Source organism: Leptonychotes weddellii, chromosome 2, assembly GCF_054177405.1.
Source record: "Leptonychotes weddellii isolate Sample4059 chromosome 2, ASM5417740v2, whole genome shotgun sequence".
NCBI lineage: Eukaryota > Metazoa > Chordata > Mammalia > Carnivora > Phocidae > Leptonychotes > Leptonychotes weddellii.
The window spans coordinates 145,873,006-145,898,000 of NC_138370.1; positions in this window are offsets into that span (position 1 = coordinate 145,873,006).

The following is a 24,995-nucleotide window of genomic DNA, read 5'->3' on the forward strand; positions in this document are numbered from 1 at the left end:
GTATTTCAGAACTAGATGTGTTTTAAGCTAACCTATTTTAAAATAACCCATGTAGGAAGATAGCCAGCCAAATGTTTTATTACTGTTTAACTGTAATATGTGAACTGTTTTTATCTCTGCTTTCCCCCCCAGACTTGAGGAAACAGTACCATTGGCCGGAACTGAGAATGGATATTTCCTGATAAAAACCTATAACCTAACTTTTATTATTGGATTATTAAAGTGAACAATAAAAATAACAGACCAGACCCTCACATAACCACTAGGCATATTCCCAACAGGGGACTGGATACAAACAAGAAACAAGACCTAAATTTTGATAATTACTATTAGTGTAAAGATGACATGACTTTTCTACAAAATAAAAGCTATCTATAAAAATGCAATAGAAGTTAAATAAGTATATTTTACTCTCAGTTTTGTGGAAAACATAAGATCAGTCTCACAAAGTCATGATGTAAATTCATGACATAAATTTTAATACAAAGATTAGTTTCTATAGGAATTAGAATATGGTTGTGACTATTTTTAACCTCAGTCTACAGAAAAAATGGACAAGTAAATAAAGCACTAAGAAGGTTAAGTGAAGTTTCTAAGATTAACACTGAGTCAACACTACCACAAGAAATGAGTGAAACAATAGATACTTCTACCTCTTATCAGCGCCTAACTTGGACAATCTCATCCCCTCAGCAAGAAGGCCATTAGCCTCTGCCCATATTTATAGATTGACTGAAAAGACGAGGTGGCAATTCAGTCAATAACCTTTGACACAAATTCAGACAAATCTTGTGCTCCTCACAATGACAAATTACTCCAGAAAATTAACTGTTGAAAGTACAGCAATATGATGAAGATTGATTATTTTATTCTTGCAAGTCTGCTTTGAGTTAGAGTAACAGCCTCATTTGGACACTGATGGCACCTAAAGGGAAGGACGGATCAAGTCTTCATCTCAGCTGAAAAGGAGAAGATGAATTTTCACAGAATCACAAGGGTGATGATTCCTTTTCCCAGAAAAGGAGCTTGTGTTTTGTGAGTGCCTCTTTAAGATTATTTTTTATAGTTTCAGCAAAGAGGAACATCATATTTTAAAAACATTCACAACCACTTCTGAATGAACACGTAAAGGCAATTTTAGCCCCTTGCTTCAACTTTTCTAAAAAGAAGAGTTTGAGAGACTTTACTTCAACTTTTATATCCTTTGCTGAAAAAATAAAATTATTTTAAATATTTTGAAATTGAATTACATATAGTAATTATATATAATTGAATTTATGATTATGAATAATTATATGTAATTGAAATTACATATAGTGTTTTCAAAAAAGGTATATATTAGATTTGGGATTTTTTTTCCTCCAAAGATTATAAATAATAGCATACAGGCTAAATTCTGTGAGGAGCTTAAGTCTCTCCCTGAAATTCAGGTAGGTATTTTGGAAAGTATATTAGTCATTTCCAGCGAAAAGATCACTAAAACTAAAATTTCCAAAATCTGTTATTTATTTGATTCCACACTAATATCTCTACTGCCAAGTGTCTTATAATAAGATATTATTTTATAGAGGATATATTTGAAAATTTTATAGCATCTCCCCAAAAAGTAACTGGAAACTCGCTGAAGCATCACAAAAGCAGGTCTGAAGTTATTCCTCTAAGGGAATGTTTCCCAGTGTATTTTTGCCCCATTATAGACCCATAAGCAAATAGCAGGAGAAGAGGGGGAGAAACGAAATCATGTCTGTGGAACACAGAGATGAGAAGTCTAAACATCTTGTATCATAAAGGCTTGGCTATAAAGAAAATACAGAGGTAGGAGAAAGGCAAGGAGGTGTGGGGAACATAGGAAAATGACAGCCCCAGCATGTATCTGCAGGCATACTGCAGAACCAGATGTGGTGGGGACACTTGTTGAGAGTGTGAAGCAGGATGTGTGTCCCAACTCCAAAGAAGCAAACTCTTCAAATAAACAAAAAGGACACTATTGCTGCCCAGGGCATTCTAACTAATTAACCAAAGGAATCAGGGCTTCTCAAATGCAATGTTTCAAAGAGAGGAAGAAATGCAGCAGTGATCAACAGGATGCATGTAATCCTGTAGTTAAAACGTCTGGACACTGGACACCAGTTTTCTCTGATTGGCCTGTTTGGACAGAATCTGGTACTAGCAGATGCTGTGCATACTACAGTGTGCAGCTGTTAGAGAACTGATACGCTTTGAAGACTACTAAACCATGCCAGAAGAAGTCACCAAAGACCCAGCAATTTCTCCATCTCTTTTTTTTTTTTTAAAGATTTTATTTATTTGACAGAGAGACACAGCGAGAGAGGGAACACAAGCAGAGGGAGTGGGAGAGGGAGAAGCAGGCTTCCCGCGGAGCAGGGAGCCCGATGCGGGGCTCGATCCCAGGACCCTGAGATCATGACCTGAGCCGAAGGCAGACGCGTAACGACTGAGCCACCCAGGCGCCCCTCTCCATCTCTTTATTTGGTCATTGTTTCTTCTCAAATCAAGTGAGACTATGGAGAGGAATACAGTATTTCTCCAAACTAGAGTGGTTAAAAGAAAAATTGCCTTGTTGGCTTTACAAACTGTAAGATCTCAGGCTACTCTAATTCTTTGGACATTATAATCAGGTAAGATTCAGTCAGGGATCCAGTATTTTCAACAGAGTGAATCTTACGGTTTGGCATGTCTGATAAACACAACAGGAGAGCATAGGTTCGAGAGTCAGACAGCTATGGCACTATTTTATTTTTATGATTTATTTATTTATTTTAGAGAGAGAGAGAGAATGAGGGGGCAGAGAGAGAGAGAGAGACTCTCAAGCAGACTTCCCACTGAGCATGGAGCCCAACTGGGGGCTCAATCCCAGGACCCATGAGATTATGACCTGAGCTGAAACCAAGAGTCAGATGCTTAACCAACTGAGCAACTCAGGCACCCCACCCCCAGAGGCACTTTTAATACTAGGTTTTATTATCTGGGGAAAAATTACTGATTTTGGTTTGTACTTCAATTTCCTGAGTTAAAGATTGAAATAACTAGGGTACTTGTCTGCTTGTCTTCATTTAGGTAATTTAGGGAAGGTGCTTGGCCCATCACTTGGAATAAACTTTTAATAAAATGCTAAAACAATTATCATTATCATTTATTTCTATTGTTATCTGCTTGTGTTATTGATGATTTAACATTTTGCTTTTGAATTTCTCCACAGAAACTTCCTATCCCCCACCTTCAAGGCAAAAACACAATGAGAAATTGAGGGATTTTAATGCTGTCTTCTTCCTCCTTTTAGAAGACAATTAGTGATATAACATCAATACTAATATGTTCAATATAAATACCAAAAATCCCAATAATGTAGACTATTGGTAGATTTGGGTGTCATTAGAGTTATAGCAAATAATCATTTGCTTTCTGAAATAATTCATCAAAAAAAGCCCTTTAAGTAATAAGTGCCTCAGGCTTTCAAAAAGTTTTGCTTTACAAAAAAAAGAAAAAAACAGATTAATAGATCTTTTCTTGAACACAGATACTGTGTAAATTAAGTCATCCCAAAAGGTTATTGAGACACAGACCTCATCATGACCAACTTAGATGGTGGCCCATATTACCTACATTTGATAAAATTGTCATTATCATAGTTAACTGCCATGTTAAGCAAAATTTGTGCTGCAAGGCATCCTGGAGACAGAATGGTAGACTCTGATGATATTTAAGGGGACACTACATTGGCTTTGGAGTTGGTGAATTTGACTTGTGGTCCCAAACTTTGTTATTTTATAGATGAGTGACTTTGTAAACTTACATAATTTCCTTAGCTTTAGTTTCTCCGTCTATAAAATAGAGCTAATAGTATAAAATCAAAGGACTATAAATATTAAACAGGCTATGGATATTAAATAAGATTATTATAGATAATGAATACAAAATAGATGGCACAACCTTGACACATAGTTTTTCAATAAATGTTCGTTAGGTAAATATTAAGGATTTTGTAAAAGAAAGAACAAAGACTTTAATTAAAGTGGCAGATTTAGAATCCACATTTAGCAGTTCTTTTTCCCTAAACATCACTTAAATGAAAATAAACGGAAGGTGCTTTTTGAAAAAAAAAAAATGGGGGAAGCACAAATTCCCAAAGGCAAAGAGAATGGAATAGAAGATATCTCTATATTTTAGAAGATGGAAAACAAATGGATGTATGATAACTGGCTTAGCAGGTCAAAGAAAGTCAAATCTTTAGCTGGCAGGGATAAATCCAAGAAACATTCAAATTTGCATCTCTGGTGGTAGGTTATAAAAGGCCATACAGCTTCTGCCTTGTTCATCAGAATACGTGCTTTGGGAGCCATGTAAGAGGGTCAATACCTGTGAGACTACTGTGGTGAAAAGACCACAGGGAGGCATTCTCATTGGCTGTTTCAGGCATCTTCATTAGGATCTTGACTGATGGAAGTATCTTGGACTTGGATTGTCCAGGCACAGCTGTTCTGTCTTCCATGTAACTATCTAGGGAGACAAAAACTTAGAAAATAAATTAAAACCTCATTATCATTAATATCCAAGGATAAGAGAAGATAACGTATTCATGAAATAAGACAGAATGCTATCAAAATAACATTATGAAGGAAAATTTTTAGCTCTCAGAAATATTATTGCAGAAATTTAAAAATTCAGTAAAATGTGTAAAAATAAGTTTTAGGAAATATCCCACAAGAATAAAAGTGGATATTTGTCTTTCTCAGATTCACTTATTTTGCTTAGCTTAATACCCTCTAGTTCCATCCACATTGTTGCAAATGGCAAGATTTCATTTTTTTTTTATGGCTGAGTAATATTCCATTGTATATATATATATATACCACATCTTCTTTATTCATTCATCTGTTGATGGACATCTCATATGTGGAATTTAAGAAACAAAACAGAGGAGCATAAGGGAGGGAAAGGGGGTGGGGGATGGGGTAACTGGGTGATGGGCATTAAGGAGGGCATGGGATGTAATGAGAACTGGGTATTTTTTTTTTAAAGATTTTATTTATTTATTTGAGACAGAGAGAATGAGAGAGAGCACATGAGAGGGGGGAGGGCCAGAGGGAGAAGCAGACTCCCTGCCGAGCAGGGAGCCCGATGCGGGACTCGATCCCGGGACTCCAGGATCATGACCTGAGCCGAAGGCAGTCGCTTAACCAACTGAGCCACCCAGGCGCCCCGAGAACTGGGTATTTTATAAGACTGATGAATCACTGAACTCTACCTCTGAAACTAATAATACACTATATAGTAATTAATTGAATTTAAAGTAAAAAAGAATAAAAGTAGAAAGTTGGAGAAAAATTTTTTAAAAAATAGTATTGTGGTCCACAATAAAAAAAAAATTCTGTTTCCAAAAGAAATGTGAGAAAATTAAAACAGAATCAATCCAAGAAAACTACCCAAACTGAATACATGTTATAAAATGTTTCAAAGAATGTTCAGCCCAATTGTTACATGCAATCTAAGGCCCATCTTTGTGAAAATTAAGAATGCTGGAAACATAGGGAAAGATTCTAAAAAATTTCAGAGACCAGAGAGAGAAAGACGGAGCAAGATAAAGAAAGAATGGGTTTTTATAAAAGATTCAGATCAAAATAGCAGTGAACTTCTCAATGGAAATACCATGTACTGGCTAGCTATTGCAGCATAAAAAAATCATACTCACAGTTAGCAGCTTAAAACAACAGATATTTATTATCTCACAATTTTTCTGGGCCAAGAAACTAGGAGTGATCTAACTGGGTGCTTCTGGCTCAGTCAAGGTGTGGCTGAGGCTGTAGTCATTTCGAGTGTCAGCTGAAGGAGAATCTGCTTCCAAGCTCACTCATGGCCGTTGGCTGGCCTCAGGTCCTTGCTGACTCTTGCAAACATCTCTTCTTTGCCCCATGGACCTCACCATAGAGCCACTCCGAACATGGAAGTTGGCTATTCTCCTCAAGAGAGTAAAGACACTGAGAGAATGAAATGATGAGAGTCCCAAATAGAAGCCACAGTCTTTTTGTCCAATGTCAAAAATGGCATCCCACCATTTCTTCATAATTCTATTCATTAAATTGAATAACAGGTCTAACCCATGTGCAAGGGGAGAGGACTATAAAAAGATGTGAGTACCAGGAGGTAGGGATCACTTGGGGCCACTTTAGTGGTTGCGTGCCATATACTGAGAGTTAGAATGCAATTGAGCAATGCTTTAAAATTCAGAGGGATTAATTTCTCTAAACTAGCATTCTATGTCAAACTAATAATCATGAATGAACATAGACAAACAGCATTTTCAGACTTGTAAGTTCTCAAATTTTACCCTGCATGCACCTTTTCCCTGTGTAGAGGATGCTATGGGGTACCCCGGGCATCCTCCACACAGATGGAGGCACTGACTCCCCAGATGCTGGGAATACTGACTGCTGACTGCTCACAGCTAAGTACTTTGGAAATTGCCCTTAACTGAAGGGAGCATTTTAACCTAAAGCTATGTTTCCTCCCTCAGGACAGCTTGCATCCAATGACTGGTCAATGGGGAAGGGTGCAAATATTAAGATATCTATCCTAAATTTGCAACAGCTCTGAAGGGCTATCCTAGCTCCAGAACTCCCTCTGGAACAGCTGAGATCTATGTTCTGTATTGCAGTTCAACTTTTCATTCTACCCAACTCTCTCACTTCTTCACAAGTATTCCTGAGAGCATTCCTGAATACACTTCTTGCATACAAATTTCCTTCTTGAAGCTATTTCCTAAGTAACCCAACTAAAAACAATTCTTACCAGAAGTGGATGAGGAAGCAGAGTCTAAAAATGAGAGTTTGGAGCTAGATCATCACCAGATGGCTGGCAACAAGTACAGCATCATGGGTGGTAATTGGAGTGATGATAGCAACTGGCATATTATAACAGGGAAATTTTTAAATTGTGCATTGATTGTAAAGTGGGATGGGAAATCAGTTAAAGAAAATGCATCAGCAGGTGTACTATCTCAGGCATTTGATAGGTTCTGAAGAGGCAGTTATTACAACAGCAACAGAATAAGATGGCAATTTCTCATGTTATTGATGCATTGGAGAAAGAAAATGAGGTTTAATGATAAAGCTAAGAATCTGATTTAGGACTTAATTATAAGTGAAATAGAGTTCCAGAGGTCTATTTGTCATTTGTGCTATGCAAAATTCAGGGTTCAGATTAGGAAGGAGTGGGACCCTAAAACTTTTATTGGAGACACCTGAGCTTCTCTTGAAACCTGTAGGCCTTCAAAGGTGGCCCACTCCTTCCCATTAAAGTCTAGCATGCTCCCATTTTTAAAAATATGATGCAGAGGCCTCTGCCTTTTAAGACAATGTACACCCCTCTCAGGATCTACCTCCACTGATCCTCCTAGTTACCAGACAAAAAATTAAGGCCAAATCACAATATAATCCAGGAGATGGTTAAAAGAGAAGTACTGGACCAAAAGAGCTATAGGATATAGCCAACACATATCAGTAAGATCCACAATAATGTGTGTGGTTGTGGAATCTGAAAGGGCTGGATCAAGGTGAGTTAGGTAAAAAGATGGATAAGGAGGATTTATTGACATAAGGATACTCTCCCCCTTATGAAAAACTGATAGAGGAGGAGAAAGGCTATATACTTGGCTTATAAATGGGTCAGTTCAGTACATGAGTAAAAGCTGAAAATATATTGCTGATGCAGAACAGTCCTACTCAAGGTGGCCCTGAAAATAGGGATGTGTGAAATCATTCCTGTGGTAGAAACTTTTTGCACCACACATGATATTTCACATTGTTTAAAAAGAAAAGTTGCCCAAACCAAAACACACATAAATTCTGGTGCAAAGTGACTTGATTTCTTATTCAAGGTCTTGGAAAGACAAAGATTGGCAGATAAGGAACTAAGAGTTATGGAAGAAGCATGTGAATGGACTTGAGTGATCATGAAGTGTAAAGAACTTTGTATTACATGCTATTGACCATCAGTGAGTACTCACCATGGGAAAGGCACTAAAAAAACCAAGTAGACAGAATGGCTTAGCCAATTGACATAAACCAGACCCTGTCTTTGGAATTTATCTTGTAACAATCAATTCTTGACCAAAGTCGTCATGATAGTGGGGATGAAGACTATTCATGATGTCCCACCTACAAAGCTGATCTAGCTTCTGCTGAAACAAAGACCAATTCTGAGTCCCTATATGGCAACATCTCTTCAGCAACCCCCCTGGTGGCAGTTGATTTCACAGGACTCTTCATTCTGAAAGGAGCAGCTTATTTTAATACATTCTAGGTTTGTAGGAATTAACACATTCTAGGTATGCATTTGCTTTCTCTTCTTGCATAACATCAACTAGTCTTTAGGGAACCTGAACCAGGACACTCCTGAAATGACTGTTACATGTGTTCCACAAAATGAAAAATTAAACCAAGAAAGAAACTCATTGGATTCAGCTATCCCAGGTTCCAACAAAAGAGATATAGGATGGGAATCCCCAGAATGAGGATTAGGAAAAATCCAAAAGGGCCATTGTGATGCTATTTTAAAGAGATAGCATTCCAGGATCTTCCAGAAGAGATTTCTTACTAAAATATTATGGGAAAAATCAGGCTAGTGTGTGAGTGTGTGTGCTACATACACTATAAAAATGGATGGAACCACATCCATTACAAAAATCTTAACAAGAAATAGATCAAAACAAATAATTCTCTACATAATTTTTTTCTAATTACTTTGTAAATTTATGCCTTGACTTGTTCTTAAGTGGATTTGGTCAATTCAGCTTGCTGTAAAACTTTTATATACTATTTCCAATTTTTACTCCATTTCAGCAAGGTAGGAATTAATTTTATTTTTGCTTGTTTCAGAATACAATCAGTGTCTCTGAGAGGTTAAATAACTTGTTCAAAGTCACCCAAGAGGCTAAGCCATACTTCAAACTAGAAAAATAGTTCTGTTAGAGTGAATATAAGTGATTTATTTTCTACCTCTATTTTTCAAACTTTCTGAAATATGGTTATGCTTATTTTATAGTGAAAATAAGTTGTAAAATAAGAAAAAAATAGGCTTACTAGATGTTCAATACATATTCATTGAATTTTCAAGTGAAACAGCAACACAGAACAATTGTCATTCAAGATCCTCTGGTTCTATTTTAAGAGACTTGGTTAAATTTCATGCCAGGAAATTGTGTTCTCAGCCTAAATTGTCCATATTGAGCAAGTACGTCATTTTCACTCCTTAATCTAATAACTCCGAATCATTGTGTTCAACAACTTAGCTATCTACATTTTGGAGATGGCTGAAGAGATTCTTATTTAAGTAGTATTATAGTTTTTAGGTAACAAATAGAGTTTTCTCTAGTAGAAGGAAGCGGTCTTTTCAAGTATAACAGGAAAATATTGTCATAATAAAAAATGTCACATCTATTAGTTCCATTGGTAACTTTTGGGTCTTTTCTCTTTTATACAATGCATGCTAAGTATACTCGAGACATAGAAAGGAAAGTAAAATGGGTGGTTTTTGCAGTCTCTGGATAGGCGGCCTTGTTCATAAAAGTAACTCATCATGTCCACTGAGGAGATGAAAAAAATGCAAGAGCTTGATGAACTTAGAGAATATACTGACTTATAAGCCAGTACAACTGCCCCTGTCATCGCATTCCTTTCAAAATTATAAATGGATCTTATGAAAAAGGTTTTTTTTTTTTTTAAGAATATGCCATGTACTACAACTGGATTACTTTAGGAATTTAAACTAGACCTGTAGTCAGGTGCTTGAACTTTAATGAGGTAATTTTCCTCATTTTAGCCACTCAGGATAAGAACAGCAGCTATGTATGTAATGGGCTCAATCAAATCTGTTTCTATTACCATAAATTTACTTTAGAAACCATAATTTTCAGGAGAAAATGGGTTAAATATCTCTTGGGTAACTTCACGTACAAAGAGGTGTGCTGGGGGTAGGAGTGGACCAAATAATCTCATTCTTGTCCTCCAAATCAATTTCAGAACTGAGAGATAGATTAGTATAGGAGTTAAGCATACGGCAATCGAGACACCACTTCATTACTGATAATACCAATATTGGAAAATATGAGCTACAGAAGGTGCCAATGAAGCAAGCTAGGCTTTCTCCCCCTCCCGCCCCGCCCCCCATTATTCGAGAAATGAGTGAGAGGACAGAGAAAAACCATGTGTCGCTCAAATGAAAGATTGAATCGCAGGAAAACATACAGAAAGCAAAAATGGTGCCTTCCAAACCTATTATCCTGGGCCCTTATATGTGATCAAACACCTTTAAGATTTAACTGTCTCATGAGATCTAGTTAATGATTCAAGTGAGGAAGATAAAATAATAGTCCATAATTTGACTAAAATGCTTGTTTCCTCCCCATACTGAAAATTGCCTGATAGCAGAGATTGACATGTACATTATCAAATTCTAAGAATATTTTTTTTAAATAGTGAATAAAATAAAATGGAAAGGTAAGGACAAAAAAAATGGTTAAGGGAGTCAGAGGTCGCTGCTTAGTAGATATTCAGGGCCAGTGTCACAGAGGAGGGAAGGGTTAGTCAGAGTTTGAAAAAAGAATGGTATGTGAAGAGTGAAAAAAAAGAAGAGAAAAAGACTTTTCAGGCAGGGAAAATAGGTATGAGTAAAACCACAGGGGCATATTAATAATAAACAGTATATTTTGAGAAAATGGGTAGACCTTCTGGGCTGGAGGGAAAAAGTCAAATTGTGATGAAAATGTAATATGACGGAATGGAAGTTTAGAACTAGGCTCTTGAAGAAATTATTGGCTCTGAAGAGGTTGTTGCTTTGTTTTATATTATTGTAGAGACAGAAAGGAGCTATTGAAGGTTTTTAAGCAAAGCTGTAATATAAAAATAGTAATTTAGGGGAAAAAATAAGCTGGTAGCAAACTATCAGATGAATCATAAGAATATCAAACCTGGGATAGAGAGACAGAAATGAACAAATAGATCCCTTTCCTTTCCTCATCTAATTTTTCCCTGTCTTTGACATCCAGACCTACCATTGTAATTAGATTAAATTTGTGTGTGTGTGTGTGTGTGTCTGTGTGTATGCTGCAGGAAAATTATTTTCATTTTTAAAAATTTACATAAAAATATTTCTCTTATATCATGTAAGCTTGTTTTAGTTGATATATTTATGTTCAGCTCTTAAAATTAACTCCTGAAAATATTTAATAGTGAAAGACCAAAGAGATTCGGATACAGAGGCCCTTCTTTAACTACTTCTCCTTTTCCCTTTCTTCTCATTCTATTTCTTAAAAAGTCTTTGAAAACTCATTTACTGGAAAATGTCTAGCAACTCTGATTCCATATGTGTGACTTAGCCTTGTTCTCCATCACATTAAGAGATTCCATCATCTCCTTTATTCCATCATCCAATGAATCAACATCTTTGCCTTCTTTTTTTAAAATTTTTTTAAGGATTTATTAATTTATTTTAGAGAAGGAGAGAGAGGGAGTGTGTGGGCATGCATGCATGCACACACAAGCAGAGGGAGGGGCAGAGGGAAGGGAGAGAAGCAGACTCCCCATTGAGTGGGGAGCCTGACAAAGGGCTCGATCCCATGACCCTGAGATCATGACCTGAGCCAAAATCCAGAGTCTGTTGCTTAACCCACTGAGCCACCCAGGCACCCACCTTTGCCTTCTTATATCCTAAATGTTTGTCTTATGTGTTGTGATCACCCTGAAGAAGCAGGATGGACCCTGACCCAAAATTTGGTTCAGATATCCAAATTGACAACCCCAGACACATACCAAGAGGGTATGGTAAGTTTCATTACTTAGAAAATAAGGCTTTCTGGGGATTTAAGGACAGACTTCCCAAGCTGGTCTGAAAATGGTTTGAGAGAGGAAGGAAAGGAGACTGGCTTGAAGTTTTTATTTTGGTTAGGATCTGGGGCCAGGATGAGGGTTCCAGCATGTGGGTAGGGACTGGTGTGGTTTGAATTACCCTCCAGACCCAAAAGAGAAAACACTAGACTTTCTTACCTTCCCCAAACAGGGGTCAAGGCTTAAAAGCTGTCATCAGTCAAACAACAAAAACTGAAGTCAAACTCGTTATTACACTATGAAACACCATCCTCATCTCTCGTTTGTACTCGTGTCCTAGACTCTCAATTAATCTCCCTCTAATGTCTGTGATCTGCCAACCTATCTTTCACCATCAGGCCAGGTTTGCACATTTGCAAATGTGATGATGCCATGACCCTGTTCAAAATTCTTCAGTGTTCTGCATCCCTAAGCAGTAATTCTCAAATGTTCTCATTGAGATTTAGGGGACTGAATCTTGGAGACAGAAGAAAATTCAAAGCAGTTCTCTGCAAGACAAATATTTTTGAAGCCTATTGTTGTATCTTAAATTTCTCTCCTGAGATTCTGTCTTTTCCTACAGATAGTCATGTAAGTTTTAGTATAAAAATAGTCTCCAACATACCAGTTTAATATAGACTAAACATGTAGAGTGCTCTTATATCTTCCTGGGGAAGTTACCATATTGATCCTATAGCCTTTAGTGCTTAACCAAGCATACCCTTAGGGCATGAATACTTTAGTTAGAGAAGTATAACTTTTACACAATAGAATATAAAGGCTGCTATTTAGTATAGGAGATCCTTCGCTATCATAATCCATATCCACCCTCAGTCCCTGTCGTCATGGTCTGCCTCTGCGAACTATACAAAACAAGCCCTCCACGCTCTTGCAGCAACAGTGACCCCCACGTTTCACTCCTCTGTGGCTTCACGTGATCTTCCTTCTGTCCGCACTGCCTGCCGCCACCCTCACTAGGCAAAACTTTTCTTCTGGGGCTTGGTATATTTAATTCTTCAAAGTAAGGATTTTAGCCCCTCTTTGAAGCATTTCCCTACGTTATCACTGAACATTAAACAGATCTACGTTATAGTAAGGATTATTTTGTTTTGTAAATTTTTTCATATCTACCTTCCCCAAAGTTTTCATGGACAGGTACAGGGTCCCTCCAACTACATGAGTTGGCACGAAGCCTGCTATAGAGTGGAATTCAATACACTTTTGTTGAGTGAATGAAGAAATATTTCTGAAGTGACGTTTATGATAATGACTGTTACTGCCCTTTCCCTTAGAGGCTATTAAAGAAACATCTCTAGTAATAATATGGTGGAAATTCTTAATTTACCTCATATGAAAGGTGATTTAAATATAGTTAAAATTACAAGGCACATTCATTTTGAAAAAGTATTATAAGAATGGCCAAAAGAGAAAAAAAAAGAAAGAAAAAACCCAACAACAGAACAGCAAACAGCAAAAAAGGAAGTAAAATAAAAAAGAAGCTTAGAGAAAAAGAAATGTTAGAGCCAAAAAAAAAAAAAAAAAATCCCACTTGTCTGTGTAAGCTCCCAAGAGTAAAAACCAGGGGCAAAGAAATTCATACAATATCGCAGGGTTGAGTGGTATGGGAGGGGAAAGAGAATTTATACAAACCATGAGGGAACAAACTGGGGCAGGAGAGAGGCAAAAAAATTTAAATGTGAAGCAAGCCCATGAAAATATAATTATATTTGCTGATAAGGGGACAGTGGGTTTCAGGTGGGCAGGGAGATAAGCTGAATGCATTATTATGTGTGTGTGTGATGGGAATATGTAAGTAAAAGATGAACTTTTTACTACTGGTTATAAGTTATAAGTTGCTAAATTTTTATCCTAGTTGATTTGTGTAATGTGTCCTCATCCTCAGACCACTGGAATTGTGGACCCCAGGATGTTTGTTTTCTACAAGCCCTTTCACTCACAGAGTGATAATGAAAAGAATAAGAATAATGAAAATAGAATAATAATCACAATAATAATAGAGCATTTACACCTTATAGTATACAAATTCAATTGTGTTAGAAATAGTTTTTTTTTCTCAGACATGAAGTAATTCCTGTTTTGAGTCCCATAGCACTCAGTTGGGAGAAAACAATCTAAGTCCTTCTTTGCTGTCTTTTCCAATCCAACTCCCCAGGATTAAAAATTAATGAAAGTATCAAGGAGTAAAGAGAGAAGAGAGAGGAGGATGTAGACCTCAGTAATCAGTTCCCACGGTTGGCCTCTGAGACACCCACCCCCCTGCACACACGTTAGTTCCCAGTCTGGCAGCTCTCAGGAACCCTCTGCTCTTAGCTGTACAGCTCTCTGGTCTCATCTTTCCTTCCTAGAGCTTACAGAGAGAATCCATCTCCCCTCAAATTATGGGTCAAGATACATTGCCTCTACCCAGAATCCTCTCTTCTCTCTGGGAAGAAAGGAAACAAAAAGCCAAGAGAATTGATGACTTCTTTCAGCACTTAAGTCAATAGCATTTTGTTACACGAGGAGGGGTCAATAAAACCATAGGGAGAGAAAGATTATCATCACCTAAGCATTACCCTGACATAGCAGTTATCGTTTATTGCCTGCTTACTGCATGCCAGCCACTGAAGTTATCATCACTTCATGCTGGTCAGGGTTTTGAGTGGTGTCGCTCATAAAAAGGATCTCTTGAATTGAAGAAAAGAAAATTCTCTGGAGTAGTTACTAGAGAAAATATGAGTTAAATCCATTGAATTTAGAAGTGAAGACACAAAGATCAGTGGCACGCTGGGGAGAGGCAGAGAGAGCAAGGAAGAGGAGACAGAAGGTTTGCAGGTAGCAAGTTAAAGGCATAATTGGCATTTGACCAAGTAGAGCTGAGGGCTCAGCAAAGATTGAACTAAGAATAAACCGTACTTGGTTAGTAGTCCTTAGCAACAGGGCTTTCTCCTTATACAAATGACACTATGATGGAAAAAGTCATTTGTTAATTAAGTCAATAGTAACTAGCAAAACAGTATTTTGCAAAAAGATGCTGTTTAAATAGTTCTGACTCGGGAGAGAATCTGGAAAGGATTTTTTAGAGAATTTTGTACACTTAACAAAGAGCAATATAAGGAAGGAAAGAATTTGAATTATGTACAAAGAAATTAAATTGAGTCTGTGTAAGAGGGAACTTCTTCCATTCCAGAGACTTATTTTGTCTGCTAATGATCCTTTTCATAGACCATGTAAATAAACTAAATATATCCCAGGTCTATACTTTTTCAATTATCATTTCTGATGTTATTACTGCATGGAAGAAAGCTCTGAAGGGCAAAAAGAGTTCATTTAATACTTGAAAGGTAGCATAATATGCCACTGTAAAATATGCCGATAAACTGTAAGAGTTATTTTGAGTTAAAGTCACTTGAAAAACAGCAGGTGCCAGAAAGGCTGTCTGACCTCTCCTTTTTCTTCCTGAAAGCAGAAGATAAAATCTCCATATGGAAGATGCCCTATACCAGAAACTCTCTTATCGCCAGACACAGGAAGTCTCATTCTTGTTAGAATGGCTATCATAAAAAAAGACCAGAGATAACAAACGTTGATGAAAATGTGGAGAAAAGGGAATCCTTATGCACCGTTAGTAGAAATACATATTGGTACAGTTACTATAGAAGACAGTATGGAGTTTCCTCAAAACATTAAAAATAGAACAATCATATGATCCAGCAACCCCACTGCTGGATATATATCCAAAGGAAATGAAAACAGGATCTTGAAAAGAGATCTGCACTCCCGTGTTCATTACAGAGTTATTTACAATAGCCAAGATATGGAAACAACCTAAGTGTCCATTAAGGGATGAATGGATACAGAAGATGTGGTATATATACCATGGATTATTAATTGGCCATGAAAAATAAGGAATTTCTGCCATTTGCAATAACATGGATGAAACTTGAGGGCATTATGCTAAGTGAAATAAGCCAAACAGAGAAAGACAAATACCGTATGGTCTCATTTATATGTGGAACCAAAAAAAGGCAATGGCATAGAAATAGAGTCGAATGGTGAGGGGTGGGTGAAATGGGGACAGGTTGGTCAAAGTGTACAAACTTAGAGTTATATGCACAGCCTGATGACTATAGTTAATAAATACCATGTTATATACTTGAATGTAGTTAAGAGAGTAGATCTTAAGTGTTCTGATCACAAAAAAAAAAAATGGTAATTATGTGACATGATAGAGGTGTTAGCTAACACTGTCATGGTAATCATTTTGCAGTGTAAAAATATATCAAATAAATATGTTGTACACTTACACAATGTTACATCTCAAGTATATCTCAATAAAGCTGGGGAGAAAAAGAAGCAGAGAAGAATAAAAACAATACTGAGAAAAGTTTATAAATAAAAACAAAAGTGTCAATCAAAATGTGAGAGAGATATTCAAAAACAACTAATAAAAATTGTTTCTAAAAGAACATAATCAGTAAGAAAATAAAGTTTTAGAAGAAAACAAAAAATGAAAAAGTGCTAGCATCAATGTTATTTCATTTGGGAAATTTTGTCTTCGTTCCCATAGAGATAGCTTCAGAGAGAAAGCCCATATATTTTAGGTGGCCATGAAATGACGTCAATTATTTTTTGACTTCACACATGAAATGTTTAGACCGTGTAAAATAGAAGAGCTGCTGTGAAATTACAAGATCAGATGTTTACTACATACATAGTATGCTATTTACAAGATTTTGGCAAAATTCCATTTTATTAAAATAGTGAGTAGTAGCTTCCTATTACAGACATAATAGTTACACTTAAAATTCTTTATGTTTGTTATAAAACTTCACATGAAACACAAAAACTCAGCAGTTAAGAATATTTCTTTATCCGATTTTGTCCTCTATGGTTCCTAACTGGCAGTGGTAGAGGAGGGGTGTGAACTCCGTGTGGGGGGAGGTGACATTTTAAGATACCAAAAAAGAGTGAACTGCAAAATGCAAAGTGAACACGAAGCTGAAAAATGTCAAAAAGACAAAGATACTAAATCTCATTCACTTCAGCTTGTCAAACTTAATTTCATCTACTACATGTAAAAGATCTTTCGGAAAATCATAAAGTTCAGGAGGCTGCAGGGTCTAAATGATTCCTGAGGTTACTAGAATTCTTAATAAAAAGAATCCAGGGAGTGTAAGTATATCCAGGTGTCCCACGAAGCTCAAGATTTATATGTGAATTAACAAAGAATTCCAAAAGGAGCAAGAGAGGCCTCCACCACCATCAGCTACCAGTGCCAAAAGGCAATCGAAACTGAATGTTTGGGCTACAGGACCAAGGGTTGATTAAGAATAGATGTAAAGCCAAGATTTCTCTACTTATAATTTTACTAAGAGATATGTTATAGGAAACATGTTTTTTTCAAGAAACTACTTTGTTATTGTTCTTTTTTAATTTCAGTTTTATTCAGCTGTAACTGACATATAATATGGTAAGATATTTAAAGTGTACATTGTGGTAATCTGATATACACTGTGAAAGGCTTCTCTCAATCTAGTTAATTAACTCATCCATCGCCTCACATATTTATCTCTTTTTTGGTGAAAATATTCAAATTCTACTCTGTTAGCAAATTACAATTACACAGTAGTGTTATTAACTGTAGTCACCATGTTTTACATTAGATTCTCAGGCCTTATTCACCTAATAGCTGAAAGTTTATACCTTTTTACCAACCTGTCCCTATTTCTCCCACTCCACTGCCAGCCCCTCGCAACATTTTTTCTATTCTCTGTTTCTATGTGTTTTCTTCTCACCTACAAAACAATCCAAGTGTATAATGATTTTGGTAAAGATTCTAGAAATTATTTTTAGAAAACAGTTTCTGCTGCAATAAACATGGTGATAAAGAAAAAAAATCACAGAAAGAAAAAGTGGCTTACATTGAAAATGTTTAATTTCTTCACAGATTTGCTACAGCTAATAACGTGCGGCAACATAGAAAAGAGAGAAGATTGATCATAGCCACATAAAACAATGTTTCTCAAACTGAGATCTTCATACAAATAGCCACATTGGTTGTTATAGAATTGAAATACTTAGATTTGATTGGTAAATACCTTCTATCCCATGAGTGATCTACTGAGTCAGCTGTGAAGCCCAGGAATCTCTGGTGAAACTGGGTCTACCCAAACCAAAGGAAATTTTTTCTTCATATAATGTGTTCCTTGCTCACAAATCTTGTGCCCACATGGATGTGACTGTCCAGAGAAGCTGCATTCTTCTTCTTCTTCTTTTTTTTAATTGACACAAAGAAGCTGTCTAAATTAGCAATACTGTTTGCCTATTCTGGAAACTAGTATGTACTTGGTCGGCCACAAATTATACATAGCTAGTACAAAATGACCACAGAAAAGTTCTAGTGATTTTCTACAAGACTGAATTAGGCAATTTTTCTAGATAGACATCCTTGGCAACGTGAGACCTCTCTGAGGTTCATTCCTGTATTATTTTATAACTGAGCAATGCCATTTGATTCCAATGTTCGTATTTGCATGTGTATTTAAGATAAAGTTGCATCAAGTAATTACCTAAAATGAAAGAGTTTTATTTCTAATATATTGTTAAATAAGTCCAGCTGCCAATAAATAGGCAAGTCCAAATGTCAAAATGACAATTATTCTACACCCATACTGAATTATGCTAGTGGTTACAAAGATAAAACTCATTTGCCCCATGTAATAAATATGAAAAATAGATGGTACTTTCAAAAGGTTTACATGAAGACAGTTTAATGGAGTATTTACAAATGTATTTGCAGGATGAAAAGAACCAGTAAGGGATGATGAAGTATATTGGGACTAGTAAGAACAAAGAACATTTACCACATCTAAACCCAAAGAGGTAAATGAGAGAACAGAGTTACTAGAACCCAAGAAGAGTCAGAGCCATGGGAAAAAAAAAAAAAAAAAAAAGACCAACCATATGACTAACTATGTCTGGCATATAAGGAATTAGGAGAATAAATATCCACAACTGCCTTTTTCTCAGCTTCTCAACCTTCAACCAGTGGTAAACACAAATGGAAGTCAGAAGGTGAGGAGGGGTGATGTAGTCCATGAAAGTCACTCTTCAAAGCCCCAGATTTGGGCAGAAAAGCATAGATAATTAATCTATAGGGAAAACAGAGGGAAGTGCTTATCATTTGTCTGTTTTCTTTCAGACCCATCTACTTGCCCTTTCCTTGATATGATATTAACACAGGGACTTGCATTTCCCAGACTTTCTTACCAACTTGTTTTTTAATGATATCTGATCATTGGGAGCTAGTGGGCAGAGACTGGAGGACTTAAGGAAATCAAAAGTTGTGCTGTCTTTCCCAATTTCTCTCCACTTCCAACATTATCTCTAGAGTGTTTGCATATCCTCAATGGTCCAGCTACCATTGAACAGCCATGGTCCCAACTCCCACAGGGTTGAGCAGAGCAGAACAGGGCAAAAATACTGTTTCCATTTCAATTGTAAATTTAAATTTTGGACTGAAACAATATTATCTCCTGTGTCCCTCTAGTTTGGGCATGTTAGTAGGTTCATGCTGTTTCTACTGTCTGGCTTTTCTCATGTTTCTCTGCATAAATTCTCAGGTCTTCCATCATCTGCATATCTAATTACCACCATTAAATTTTGTCTCTTTGCAATACCAGGAGTCATTTCTGTTTCTGACAGAACTCTGATAAAATGCTGGGCTAATTTGTGATCAAAAGACATTTTCATAGACTTAGACTTTTACATCCTAAGTTTTTTAATAAATTGAGAGAGTGATTTGCCATCACAAAAAGGATATGGTAAATAACAGTATCATACTACTTTTTCTCAGGCTAATGAGATAATAAAAGCAGAATTTAATAAATTAATCAAATATGTATGTCATACCCAAATGAAGTCATAGCATACTGTATGAAGAAAACTAACAGTTGTTTGAATTGATAAAAGTAGTGGGTAAACTGAGTCACTCCATGGCATAATTGTCAGTGGAGGCATAAAAAAATCATAGATTCTTTGCACTTTTGCACATTTTGAACAGATATGTTGTTCAAAGCTTGCTTTAGTCATGCAAGATCTCCATTGTTTGTTAGGAGGAAAGCTAATGGTAAATAATCAATGATGGAAAACACTAGACAGAAAGATAACTGATGACTAATTATTAGGTTAATAATGTAACTTTGCTGTCATTCAGTTACTCATACTGGTATTTTTAAAAGCAAATTCAATACTGAATAATTCTCCATATATAAAATGGGGAGAAACTGGAGTTGGAGTTAGAAATATACACATGGATTGATCCTATTCAATATCTATTTATTCCTGGAAAGATTCACCATATTTTACTTTTTTTTTTTAAGATTCACTGTATTTTGAAGTAGAAATATGCCTATCAAAAAACCCAACATTCCCAAGATACATTTGAAGACATGCATGCCTAATAATATGTAAGCAGAAATCATTGGGTGGGACTTCCAGTAAATCTCTTACAGGGGGCTTACTCATGAAGCAGATTCTTTTTGCTTTCCCCCCTCTTTCTCATTTATTCCTGGATTGTAGAGGTATTAGCTGGTTTGTAGATATGATGGCTAGCTTTGGCGCCACAATTTTTCAACCACGAGGCAATCTTAAGAGGAAAGCTACTTCCTAAGAATGGTACTGTGAATGGAAAGCTGAAGTCTGGAACACTGATTATACCATAAAGCCATAATAGTAGACCTGGACAACCAAAGTCCAGACTTAATTATGTGAGAGGAAACAAACCTCTATCTTCTTTAAACTAATGATATATTGCTCTTTGTTCATATCACACAAATACAATTACTAATCCATATTAGCTCCCTTTATCTCAAAATATTCACCACAAAAATGAAACTAGTTTAAAACTTGTCTCAGAAAGATAGAGAATTAAATAAATGAAAAAATATAGTATTTTTCTTAATGTAAAATTAACTGCAAAATTTTACATTAGTCCTCCAGATAATTTATATATGAAATAAACTCCCAATAAAAATAGAAAATATTTTAACTTGAAAAATTAATCTGAAAAAGTAGTAAAATGAGATAGCTGAATGAAATTTAAGGAAATATAATAAGAGGGTCATATCCTACTTTAACCTAACTGACATGGAATAGGAATCAATAATAATTCAAACAAGGTGATACCAGCAAACATATCATTAGAAAGCATAGTCCTAAAACAGACTCAAAGATATATGACTTTGATCATAAAGCATCTTATCCAATAAGAAATAAGAGTGAATATAAGAATTTTGTAGTCTCTTTCTATGACCTTAGATTTTCCCCTAACTGTTGTACTCAGTCTGTTTCCTTAAGACAGACTACTTGGATATCAACATAATAAACATAATGACTATGAATGAGATGATCAGAGAAGGGAATAGAGATGGCTTGGTTCAGTGGTCTTGTCAACAATTGTTCTGTTCCTTCCAAACAAAATGCCAGTAATCTAGTCTTGCTGCACACACATTTTTGAATCAGAGTATTGACATAGACATTGAAACCAAATCACAGTACTAGAGAATAAAATCTGTACCTGTTGACCTCCACTTATGTATATGGAACATTATCTCTTTTGAACAAATTCTCATAGGAAAATGCATCTTCACTAAGAACTGGGGCAGGGAGAGCTGCTTTTATTGGAGGCTCTTTGTAATATCACTCTCCAAGTAGACATAATATGATACAGCCAACCAACTTTGGTACTAAACAACCATGATACAAATCTATTATAAAATCTACAACTTTAAGGTTAATCTATCAGCTGTAGGTTAAGAATGCATTGCATGCAGTTAGAAAAGCTCAGTGCTCAGGTCATCTCTTGCATGAGAGTAGGCACCCATGTATTATTAACAAAAGTGAATGCATCAGTATTGACTTAAGGCAGGGTGTTACACTTTGTGAGTGAAAAAATTCAGTTACAATATTTCTAAAGACTTTATATCAGGAAAAATATTCAGAATCACAATCTCACTGTGAAAAAGGATAAGAAAAGTGAATGGAATTAAACACAGAGGTAAATACTGATATTATTTGTATAAATTCAAATGATTCATAAAGTGATACAAAAGCTCTGCTAATTGTTTGTCCTACATAAAGTAACTATAATAATAAAACATAATTTATTTTGTACAACTTTCAGAAATTACTATTGATTTTTTAAGGTAGATTATTTAGAATTTATAGTGCCAATACCACCTACAATAAAAGTCTTGCCTTTATCTCTAGAGAATTTTTTTAAAAGTGAAATGCCTGTTGTAAGTATATAAACGAATATCTGAGTATCCGAGTTTTAACACTTATGGATGTTAAACACTTATGGATGACATTAGAAAACTCCATTGGTCTGGAACTCTGATTATTCTACTATTTTGTCACTATAAGGATTGGTGCTGATTTTTGGAAACTTTCCTTTTGAAGTTTTAGTGGTCATAAACTGAGGAAAATTAATTAGACTACCATGAAATGCAGAAGAGGGAAAGGACACCATTCAAATACTTGCATACAGACTGCATTAATTTACTAGAGCTGCCTTAAGAAAGTATCAAAACCTGGGTGGCTTAAAACAATATAAATTGTCTCACAGTCTTGGAAGCTAAAAATGAGAAATCAAGGTGTCATCAGAGCTGTACTCTCTAATGGCTCTAGGGGAGAATCTTTTCTTAACTCTTCTAGTTTCTGATGTTTGCTAGAAACCCTTGGCATGTGTTGGCTTACAGAAGCATAACTTCAGTTACATAGCTGTCTTCCTCCTGTGTCTTCACATATTTCCCCTTCATGCACGTCTGTCTCTGTTTAAACTCCCTTTGTATAAAGACAGCAGTCACATTGGATTAAGGCCTCATTTTAATCAGATTATCTCTGTCAAAATCCTATTTCCAAATAAGATAACATCCTGAGGTGCTGGGAGTTAGGACTTCAATATATATATTTTTGGAAGGACACAACTCACCACATCAAATAGTTGGGACACAAACAGCATATTTCTTTTTATTTGAAAAGGAAAGATAATATAAGGAAGATAAATACCCAAATGGGTTTTCATCATCAAGACCCTGCATTTTATTTGAATGTGCCAAATGGAAATGTTTCATTCTTTCAGTGAATTAATAGATATGTCTTCAATGTCAGTGGATAGAAGGTTTACCTCACCTCTGTGACATTATTCTGAAATTATCAGTTCAAATCTCATAAAATGGGCCAAAAGCAACAAAGTGAATTTAACAGAATTAAGTGAAAGTTATGCGTTCATAAAACAAAAATTAACTACAGAAAGGTACAAACTGAGTGACATGACTCAGTTGTAGTTTATTTGAAAGAAACAGAAAATTTTAGCAACAACAAGTTAAAGGTAAAACAACAGAGTCTGGTAAATATAATGTGTTTAACAAATTAGTATTAAACTAATTAATTAACTTTGGAGTTCGATGCTGGTCTTAAGTCTTCAGATCTATATATTATTTCAAAAAATAAATAACACCTCTATGTCAAGGTCTCTGCTAGATATTACAGAGTATGCAAAGTGAAGAAAGACTTATATTCCTAAAAGAGATAATAATCAATGTGTAGTGGGGTACAGGGATGCTAAGTGGGTTGTCAAGTCCACCGATAGTAAGAATACAAAGTAGAGACTTCCAGGGAAGATGGTAGAATAAGAGAATCCTAAGCTCACCTTGTCTCATGGATATAATTAGATAACACCCATATCAGTGTAAATAACCCAGAAAATATAGACTGCTATATATAGATGTTATATACAAACCTAATGGTAACCACAAATCAAACACCAGTATAATAGATGTGCAAGATAAATAAAGAGAAAGGAATCCAAGTGTATCACTAAAGACCATCAACAAATCATGAGAAAAGAGAGCAAGAGAATAATAAAGGAACAGAGAAGAACTACACAAACAACCATAAAACAAGTAAAAAAAAAAAATGTAAGTACATACTTATCAGTAATTACTTTGTAAATGGACTAAATGCTCCAATCAAAAGACATAGGATGATGGAATGGATAAAAACGAAAGACCCATCTAATGCTGCCTATAAGAAACTCATTTCAGACCTAAAGACACTTGCAGATTGAAAGTGAAGGGATGGAAAAGTATTTATCAGGCAAATGGAAGTGAAAAGAATTTGAGGTAGCAGTACCTCTATTGAACAAAATAGACTTTAAAACAAAGACTGTAAAAAAGAGACAAAGGAGACTATATAATCATAAAGAGAACAATAAAACAAGAAGTTATAATAATTTTAAATATTTACCCAACATAGGAGTACCCAAATACATAAAGCAGCTAATAACAAACATGAAGGATGTAATCAATATTATAATACAGTAACAGTTGGGGACTTGAACACCCCACTTACATCAATGGATAGATCATAAGAACAGAAAATTAATAAAGAAATAGTGGCTTTGAATGACGCATTGGACCAGATGAATCTAACAGATATAGTCAGAAAATTCCATCTTAAAACAGCAGAATACACATTCTTTTCAAGTGCACATGGAATATTCTCCAAAATAGATCAAATATTAGGCCATAAAATAAGTCTCAATAAGATTGTCTTCAATTGACTTCAAAGAGATTGAAGTCATGCCATTCATCATTTCCAACCACGGGACTATGATACTAGAAATCAACAACAAAAAGTCTGAAAAGAACACAAATACATGGAGGTTAAATAACATGCTACTAAACAATGAATGGGTCAGCCAAGAGAGTCAAAGAGGCAATCAAAAAATACATGGAGACAAATGAAAGTGAAAACACACAGTCTAAGATTTGGGATGCAGCAAAAGCTGTTCTAAGAAGGAATTTTATAGCAATACAGATGTACCTTAAGAAGCAAGAAAAATATCAAACTACCTAACCTTACACCTAAAGGATCTTGAAAAAGAAGAACGAATGAAACTCAAATCCAGTAGAAGGAAGGAAATAATAAAGATTAGAGCAGAAATAAATGAAATAGAAACTAAAAACAAACGAACACATCACTGAAACCAGGAGCTGTTTCTTTGAAAAGAGCAACAAAATCTATAAACTTCTAGTCAGTCTCATCAAA